Genomic DNA, 9,137 nt, shown 5'->3' on the forward strand with positions numbered 1-9,137 from the left:
CGTGTGAGGGACACGGCTGGTGTGGCGGAGGGAGGCGAGTCTTTCCCACCGGACAATGCAATTATTTCAGCTCCATTGATCAGGAATGCAAGATTTCACAGGCCGCTGCCCTCCTCCAAGCGTCGAGAGCAGCACCTCCAGTGAGCCTCCGTCGCCTTTAACCTTTTCCCACCCTGGTCGTCCTCTGCTCTGTCCTGCTCCACCGCCACCACGGCTGACCGCGACCTCCCTCTGAGCAACTCTCTCTGTTGTTACAACAACATCATTATCAGTCAGCGGCTCTTTGAATCACCAGCACCGACACATATCTGTTTACTACAGAGACAAAAGAGCCCAGCGTCTTTGTCTGCTGGACCTTTCCGAGGTCGTATCCACACGGGAACGGAACTTTCCCTCTTTTTCGTAAACGTTTTCCGTAAACTCGGGCTGGGAATCACAGAGTATGTTGCGATAAAATCAAAATATTGTAAGACAATGGGATTGCGAAACATCACAATATCTGTCTAAGTGAAGAAAACAAAACGTTAACGTGAAAAGATAAAAGTGCAGGATTTATTTACAACGTAGAGAACAAAGGTCATAGAGTCGTGAACGTGGATGGAGCGTCTCTTAGCGTAGCTTTCTCCACCATTATCCCGCTGTAAAGTCACGCTTCTTCAGCCAGGTCACTTCCAAGTTTCCACTCATTTGTGCAGCGCCTCCGTGAGGAGACATGAAGTAGCGATGACGGACAACTTTATATGTACGTATTTAATGTATTTTTCTATTTATAATACCCTGAAACCAAAAGATAGATAGATAGATGTGTGTACCTCTATATATAGCTAGCTGCTTGGCTAGCTAGCTAAAAAACTGATCAAAACTACTTAAATCGATGACAGCTTGAGTCTACGATGTTTAAAGAAGTTGTATGACACTTTTTCTTGTTGTTCCGCAGCCTTTTTGAGTGGGAAACTAAAGTTTTCGTAAACCGCTAACTCTGCTGGTAAGGGAGAGTGAGGCGTTTACAAACTGTAGTTTCCAGCAGGAAAAATGTGTATAACTGCAAGAAAAGGTGTTTTATTGATGTTGTACGATATAATTAGACTTATAATATGCATTACATTGAAGAAGAAGCAGCAGTTTGTAGTTTAGAGTCAGTGTTGTGTTTAGGGTCGACCGTGTTGCGTTCACTGACCTCCGCTGCTCGGGTTATTTTTGAGATATTTGTCGTTTCGTCTGAAACACTTTAAAATCCACGTCGCGCCTCAAAGGCGGGTAATGAGAGTTTTGTGAATGGGAGAGGGGGAATTTGTGTTCATTGTTAAAATTAAACTATTCACTGACGTCCCCCTGGTATTCCACCAATCCCCGCGGTGATGAGATGGATTCTCCCACCAATGATCGCGCGCGCGAGCGCGGGAGCGGACCAATGGCGGCGCGAGGCATGCAAATAAGGAATGTGTGTCTGCAAGAGCTGAATGTCAACTAGTCAAAGATGGAGTCCGGAGCTGGGAGGCCGTGAGGTTGCCAGTGGACGAAACCGCGTTTTTCACGCGCGGGGAGCCGTTACGCAACGAGAACCGTTAACGTGATCGAGAGGAGCGCGCGCGTGGGAGATGGACGCTCGCGGGACTGGACGTTTTCCCCCCACGGTAAAGTGCCAACTTGGCTCCGCTGCGCTTCCTCTCCGTGTGTGTGTGTGTGTGTGTGTGCGTGCGTGCGTGTATGTGTGTGTGTGGACTGGCCTCTGCCTCCGCCAGGTTCCGTCCACGCCATGAACCGCACGCGGGAAGATGGCGTGGACGAGCCCGCGGACGCACCGTGGATCTTGTCGGTGGGTGTGATTGGCTCCGTGGAGAGTGTCCCCGAGCTCGGCTCTCCGTGGATTTAAAACTGTACAGCAGCTATTGTGCGCGCGCGCGCGTGTGTGTAAAAAGGGCGCGTACACGTGAGCGCACGCGTGATTAAAGGCTGTGATTGACAGGTTGTTCTCATGTAAATTTGTTGTATAATTTTTTTAACCAGTAACTCATTAACTATGTTATAAAATAATTTTATCGTAAAAATTACCGCCATCGCAATGTTTAATATATCGCAGCTAGGGCCGGGCACGAATTCACCAATGTTAACGAAATATTTCGCGATTCAATGTTTTCAGTATCAATACAACAAAGGGTAAATGTAAAGTTTACACTTTACGCTAAAACACTGTGAAACATGACACAAAAGTGTCGCATTATGGCCAAGTGTGAAAAATATTGGTTTTCTAAACAATTTATTTCTTCAACTTTGATTGCAGGACCAAAATGTAGATTTCTGTAATTTTATCGCAATTTTTTTCAATATTTTTGACGTGATATTGCAAATTTGTAACAATGCAGTCAGGTATTGCGTTCTTTCAGTGTCAGAGATTGTTTACGTTAAGGACTTAAAATAGTTAATTGAATTACTAAATTACTAAAACGTAATGCACATGTACATTGTCATTCTTGCGGTAGAAAACAGTAGTTTAATATTTTGAATGAAAAAGATCGTAAATTGGATCAGACTATCTGTGACGTTATTACGTTATTTTACTTTTGACATGAAACTTAAGCCACGCCCTTTTGCTGTGACACCATCAAACTGCAGCTAGTTGAAAATGACAAGATACTTGGTCCGACAACTGCAGTTGGATTTAAATGATTACATTTATATTTATTTACAGTTTAACTGTTTGTTTTTTTGTCAAATTCGGTTTTAAGAAATGGAAATAATTCTTTTTTATTCTTTTTACAGTCTTGAGTCAATGTTAGCGATGAAACCTTAACAGACAAATATTGATAGTTCAATTGCTTTTTCTATCTTAATTGGATATATATAAGTATATAATAATACCTAAGTACATACTGTAGAATATATTTAAGTGTAGAGGGCTGAAAGTATTTAATTAATCAGACTTATCTAAACAAGTAAGTATTAAGTGTCATTAAAACTTAACTATTGTTTGACAAAGTAATTTGTGTGTGTGTGTGTTATTAAACTGTTTATATTTTATTAGAAACAGACAGAAAATATCACTATCAGCTGTAGCACAAACCTACCTCATTCATTTATCGCAATCTCCAACAGCAAACCTTCATATTGCTTTATTCTTATCCTATGATTTTGCAGCGCTAATAACTGTATAATATGTTTAATACAGTTAAAGTTTAGTTCAACAAATAAAATAAGCTAAATCGCTTCATTAAGTCAGAATTCTGGCTTCCACATGTGGCCCTAATCCTCTTCCATAGTACGAATTTTGTGGTTACGTGGTGTGAGAAAAAAGCAGGGAAATATGTTTTGAAAAAAAAAATGATTTCTTCATGATTTCGACATTTTTTCCAGTGAGAAGGAAAGTTACCGATTATGACTCGTCACAAACGCAAAAATATTCGCTGTATAATTAGTTTTCACTTCATGTTTGGCCCTAATCCTCTTCCGTAGCATGAACTTTACAGTTAAACGTAAAGTTTATACTTTCTGCAAACACTCTTTGAAACGCGACACAAAAATTGTCGCATTACGGCATAAAATGATATTTTAGTCTGATTTTAAAAAATTGTGAATCAATATTTTTGACATGATATTGCAATTTACATTTAGGACCTAAAATAAGTTTATTTAATTACTAAATGACTAAAACGTAATACACGCATACTCTTCCGCTATGATCGCGTTGCGATTTTGGTTATTGATAATTGTTTGTAAATTTGTGTGTTATTTTATGAAGCCGTGACTCAGTGATTTAGTTTTTTTTAACAGTGAAACGACTCCACACACGTGAGGAAATGTGTTTTTGAAACATTAGTTTGGCGATTATGATTCAGCGCAGACGCGACATCTGTCAGAAAACTGTCACAATACAATTCGGTTTTTTTTCTCTACATCGTGACACAAAACTATTGCCTTCATGTTTGTGCGACGGAAAGAGCGCCACATGTTTTCTTCCTCTTCTTCTTCTTCTTCTTCTTGTGAGGAATGTGATCAGTGTGACCTGCGAGGCGAGGCTCTGCTGTTTATCAGCAGCATATGGACAAAGTTATGTTACTTTTTCTTTCTCTTTCTCGTGTGTTTTGGTGTTTTTCTGCGTTCAAACACGCTGTTGTTGTTGTTGTTTTTATTCCGCGTACACGTGTGTTTCCTCTTTTCTTTTGGTGAGAAATGACGGCTGATTGTAAACTTCTCCTCAGGACACTGGAAATAACAAAGCACTAAACCCCCCCCACCACACACACACACACACACACACACACCCCTCCTCCTCTGGGTCCTCGACCCCTCGGCTTCCTAAAATCGAGCAGGCAGGGTTTCAGGTTGCCTCTTTGGCTGCAGCGACAGGAATAGTAGGTATTAAATGAAGGTTTGTGGTCTTGTATCTCTGACTGTGCTCTTTGCCCCACATATATATGTGTGTGTGTGTGTGTGTGTGTGTGTTTTCTCCTCCTCCCTCGTTTCCTCCTCCAGGCTCTCGCTCCTGTAACACTGGCTGTTTTCAGCCAAGCCACAGCCCGTGTGTGTGTGTGTGTGTAACAGTTACAGCTGTGCAGCTCCAGTATATATAGTAAAGGCCTGGATGTGACGACTGATCCCCCGCCCCTCAGGAAAAATACCAAACATTAAGCTGCGGTTAATGTCGGGACGTTAGCAAGTCTGAACGATTAATCGTTTTCAAAAATCCTTTCCAAAAATGTCATTAACGCGTTACTTTGTAAATGAAATGCCTGGAAATGATGACGATGTTGAATATTCACATTTAAAGGAGGTGGAAAATCACAGAAACTTGTTTTAAATTATTTTAAAAATGATGAATTTAGTAGATGTCTTTCCGTTTTCTTCCTCGTTATAAAAACATTATGTAGTTAATGTTTTGATGGTGTCGTATACTAACACCTCAATCTTAGGTTTTTAAGTCTTTAACACAATAAATACTGAATTTAAGTCAGAGAACTGCTTACGTGCCAACATTGTTTTCTCATTAAATGTTGAATTAATTCTAAAAATCTTTCAGAAATCATTCAGTTCTTGTGTTTGATTACTTAGTGATCAAATCGAAATTTGAAACATTGTATTTAGCAAATCACAAAGGCGGCAGTTGAGTTCTTTTTTGTTTTGAGAGCTTTATATGAAAATTATTGTAGTTTTTTAAAAGGTAGAAATAGTCATAGGTAAATGCTCCATTTTAAATCTGAAGCTGGACTTAATAAAATCGCAGATTAAATCACAATTGTAATATCTGTCAAAAAGAAAGTCGCAATTATGTATCTATAGTTCCACCAAATCATTAAACCTTTACAACACAACGCAATCAGCATTTTTATGCTTTTATGTTTAGAGCAAGAACAAAATGTCAGAAACTTACAGCTGTTTTTAACTTCTCAACATTCATTCCCTGTCTTGTTGCGAATCTATAAATCAATCAATCACCAAATATTGTTGTTAAAAGAATGATATTAAAAAACTGTGATTATGGGGCCAGAAAAACCACATTGAGATTGTTAGCCTAAATTGTAAAGCAGCGTGTGCGTCAGTTTATATCATTTTCATATCAAAACTGGCTGCAACTTACACGTTTTATGTCAAATTAACATAACAACGTTCCCTATCTGAAAACAGGCAAAACTATCAGACCTGACTGAGGGAGCATTTGTGTGTATACAGCAGCAGAGCAGGGGCGGGGGGCGCTTATCTCGTCCAACTGTAGTAGAGTTAACTTCTGAAACGTTTGGTGTCTTTGCTGCTGCCTCCGTCTGTCTCGACGTAAAAACAACTGCGTCACCTCTGGAATGTCACCGGGTGACACGATGAGATCTAAACACCGCTCTACTGAGAAACACAGAGTTTAGGTTGTGTTTAAAAAAAGAAGGTAAAACATAGTTGAGTAAAGATTGACGTAGACTTGGTTAAATGACCTCAGAAATCTGATCAGAGAAGATGAATTTCAAAGACATAATATCGTGATTATCAGTAATTCTCATTACTGTGCAAATATCACAGTTAAACTGTTGTAATATCTCTGTATTTACACAATATAACCAAGTTGGAAATAACCTATAATCTTACCTTCATATTAAGTGTTTTCAGATTTTTCAGCTTCTTAAATATGAGTAGTTTCTGGTCTCTTTGCTTCATATAACCATTAAAACGAAAATAATGCTTAGATGCAGCCGGATAAAGACATGTATGTAACTATGTTATCACTGTACTGTGATGTATAATAGTCTAACATACATAAGTCACTTTTAAATGTTTATTAATGTTTCTGAAATCATAGGTTTTTGTAGCAAAATTCACCTTCATGTGAATTCATTCATTTTTTCAGCTTCTTAAATGTGAATATTTCCTGGTATTCTTTGCTCCTTTTAACAAAGCAATCATTAAAACATTTATCTCAAGGTTTGGCAAACAAACGTCAACATGTTTTTAACCGTAACGTTCACTCTGTTGTTACTGTACTGTAGAGCTGAAACAGTGACTCGCTCAATCTGTGTTTTTAATCCGGGTGTTTTTAAGGAATTAATGGATTTTTCAGCTTCAATTTTTGTTTTTTGGACAAAGATAACCAGACATTTGAGAACATTTGAGGTTTGACAAACACTGGTACACATTAAATCAAGAAAGTCAACACAAATCAGTTTTAAACACTTGCATGAATTATATTATCATTGCAATATTCAGCTAAACATGGTGTTTTATTTTTATTATTATTATTATTATTATTATTATTATTAAGTAGTGCTTTAGTTTTACATTTCCTCACATATATACATATATACAGTATGTACACATACATAAAACATATATAGGTTTGACTGCGTCATGCTCCCCCCCACCCCGCTGCTTTTATGCTATTGTGAGCGTTAATAAGCCTGTTGTCGGCTTGTTTCACGGCTCCTGCTGCTTTTGCTGCTTCCTCCATGTTAAATAGCTCTGTATAGACTCACATGTATGCAACAACACCCCCCCCCCCCCCACTCACTCACACACACACACACACACAGAGAGTGTGCACGCTTTAGTGAGGCTGCAGCTGACGTCTCCGCGTCGTCGCAGCAGCAGCAGCAGCAGCAGCAGCAGAGGGGGTGTAGGTGTAGGTGTTGGTGTCGTCTCCTCTTCACTGACAGATCGTGGAGGATTCTTAAAGGAAGTGTGTGTCAGTGTGTGTCGCTATGAGTGAGTGTGTGTGTGTGTGTCGTCTGAGGCCCTTTTTCTGTTGTACTACTGTGAAATCAGATGAGCAGTGCAATATTAAAAGGGCATTGGCTGACAAACCCCCTCTCCTCCCGCCTCCGACTCCCACCACCCACATGGAGAACAGACACTTGCACCCTCCTTTCCTCCCTCCCTCCCCTCCCTCCTCCTCCCTCCTTCTCCCACTTCCTCTTCATTCAAATCTCATTTAAACGTGACAAGGAAATATAGAAAGTGCCTGTGTTCTGGACGCCTGTGGCCTCACAACGACAACACGACGAGCAACAACGTTGTTTATTCTCACGTCAGTTTTGTTGTTTTGTGTGTGTGTGTGTGTGTGTGTGTGTGTGTGACAGAGTGCAGAGGTCAGCTGCTTTGACGATGTTGCACTACTGTACCATCCACTAAAGCAGTGCAATAGTATTGTCATAGCATTCGGCCTTTGCCCTTTTCTACGGCAACAGTGGAAGGACATGTGCAGCTGTGGATAGAGTGATAGAGCTAGAAAATAGTCCCCCTCCCTACACACACACACACACACACACACTGACACACACACACTTCCAGAAGCAGTCACATGACACAGGTCATTCGTTGAACGCAGAGTTGTTTTTCCTCATATTTTCTGGCCTGTAACATTTTCACGTCGTACGTAACTCTTGATAATAAGGTAGTAATGTCATCTCTGTCACAATTATTAATTAATTTTATCGATTTAATCATAACATATGCATTATAATATTTCTCAAATATTTTGGCTTCTAAAAATGGAATATATTATATTTAATAAGTCATTAAAACTGAATTAGTTTTGTTTTCTGGACCAAACTCCAACACAAACCTTTGTTTAAATGCCCAATAATGTTGATTATATGTATCCTTGTAAAGTGTTACCACAAAAATGAATTATTGTGTAAACTAAAACCAGAAAATTGTAACGTTTCACGTAGTAACTTACACTTAATAGTGAAAATAGTAAGAGTTCGTCGACCGATATCGATACAGAATTTCTGTCATGATCTTGAAACGATTCCTAATCATGAATTAGCATGCTTGATTTTTTTAACAATTATAATAAGCATTTCTCAGATTTTTCGGCTTCTAAAAAGTGAATATTTTCTGGTTTCTTTGCTTCGTATAAACAAAGAAATTAAAACTGAACTATTTTTGTTTTGTGGACAAAAACAAGAAGATATCTCAAGCATTTTCTGACCAAACTCCAACACAAAACTTTGTTTAAATGGCCGATGATGTTGATTAATGTACCCATTATTAATATTTTCTTATTTCTTTGCTTCATATTAACAAAAAAAATCATTCAAACTGAATTATTTTTGTTTTGTGGACAAACACAAGTAGATTTTCTGACATATTCTGGACCAAACTTCTGGTTTTTAAACATTTAAACTCTGTCATTTTGTCTCCTGTCATTTGTTTGTGTTGTAACATCAACTTATTTGTTAACCTTTTTAATATTTGTAGTGAACCTTAGCTTGTACAGCTCCGGACAGAGCTCAGGTTTTATTTCATAATATGGATCAATTATAAAAGATCCAATTAAAGAGGGAGTTGAACGCAAATGTGAAAGTGATGAGCGTGTCGTCTTTCTGAATACTTTACAGAATTTACATAACACAGAATAATAAAGGCATCTGCCTTGAAAAGTAATCAATGAAATAATATCTATAATCTGCACTAAATGTGAATATTTAATAATAATATACAATATATTATATCATTTAATATACTAAAGACTAATAATATCAAATCCCTTCATAATTTCATCGATTTCACTCAAATCTGTTGAATCTCTGGCGTTAAATTAACAGTAAAACAGTGATAAATAGAAACGACATACTATGTAAAAGTAGGATTTTTGTCAATTAACATGTATTGACTAACATTTGTCATTTAAATGAATGTTTTATTAGTTATTGTCATAA

This window comes from Solea solea, chromosome 8 (assembly GCF_958295425.1).
Source record: "Solea solea chromosome 8, fSolSol10.1, whole genome shotgun sequence".
In the NCBI taxonomy this organism is placed as follows: Eukaryota; Metazoa; Chordata; class Actinopteri; order Pleuronectiformes; family Soleidae; genus Solea; species Solea solea.